The sequence below is a fragment of the Nymphalis io genome, chromosome 11, assembly GCF_905147045.1.
Source record: "Nymphalis io chromosome 11, ilAglIoxx1.1, whole genome shotgun sequence".
In the NCBI taxonomy this organism is placed as follows: domain Eukaryota; kingdom Metazoa; phylum Arthropoda; class Insecta; order Lepidoptera; family Nymphalidae; genus Nymphalis; species Nymphalis io.
In genome coordinates, this window is record NC_065898.1 from 8,287,801 (window position 1) to 8,289,175 (window position 1,375).

General features: G+C 34.6%; 1 pseudogene; it reads right to left on the reverse strand.

Annotated features, from left to right (window-relative positions):
- Nucleotides 1–360: 360 nt before the first annotated feature.
- Nucleotides 361–1,061, reverse strand: LOC126772049 (uncharacterized; annotated as a pseudogene).
- Nucleotides 1,062–1,375: the final 314 nt, after the last annotated feature.

The window sequence follows — 1,375 nt, forward strand, 5'->3', positions numbered from 1 at the left end:
GAAAGTTGAATCTAAAAGAGAGTTTAGAGGAAGAGAAGCACTATGCTAACTATCATCACTACGTCACTAAGATACTCACTATTGTCTTTCGAGTCGATTAAACTGAGAGTATTTGAAATCATGCTGGTTATATTAACAACCAACTATTATATGTATGTATAAAATACTAAAAATAATAATAATTAAAAAATAAATATATATAAAAATTGATAAAAAGTTAAAATATATATGAATAAAAAAAAAAATAAAAAAAAAAACAAAATATATATTAGTAGATTTAGCAATTGAGTCAACAGAACTGGTACTGGGAATAGCAGCAGGAATAATAGCCAAAGTAATATCATTTTGTGTGCATTTAATTCAATTAAGTTCAGCTGTTGTGACAAAACGATGGCGCTTACCGTCTGACCCAGTAACAATAACGGCACCATCCTTCGTCCAGCATTTAGATATTCCAAACTTCCGTCTCGCAGCCATAAACAGTTCATGTCTCTCCTTAGTAAGGAATTCCGAAAGAGTCACACCCGTATTTTTGGAGATGTTTTCGAGTACCAGATTTTATTACGAAGCAACGCGTCATGGAATTTGACAAGAATAGCTCGAGGCTTATCTCGCGTGGATTGACCCAATCGCTGGCATCGGCTGAGCTTATCCATGGTAAGCTCAGGCAACTTGTGATGATCTGATAAAACCCTCGACACCACAGTTGGTACATTCTCCTTTACTTCTTCAGGAATTCCATGCAAGAGCATCTTCCTTCTACTAACTAACTCCATTTGGATGTATTGCTTTGACAGGAGTTCAACTTGCTTCTGAAGGCTCTCCAACGCAGTTAAAACAAAGACTCTAAATGTATTAAACTGAGCCGCTATGTTGGTGGTTGGACTTGATGCTGGGATAGAACTCTGAAGAGTCTTTTGAAATTCAGCCATCCGTGAGTTGAAGTGTTCAGTCAGTTCTTGAATTGAGTGCTTGATGGACTCCATAGTGCAAATGTGTTTTTTTTTTAAATATTTCAATGTTTCTGTTTCTGGGGGATTAAATCCGTGTTATGGAGATTTAGCTGGCAGGTAGGGAGAACAATTAGAACATTTGTATTAGTGTAATTATTGATCTTCCAATTTATTTAATAAAAATTAACAAGAGCTCTTATAAAACCGTGTTATCTTTTATTTGACACCTACCCAAAACCTATTTGAGTTCTTCAAAAAGTTGTATAAGTAGTAAGTATGTATACCACATACAAATACATCGACAAATAACAGATGTGCTCAAATAATTATAAAAACAATAATCTTCTGCGAAATCGTTAACAATATTATTTTGTCATGCATTGATTGTGTGTAAAAAGTTAGCTCGTCGGGAAAGAACGCTA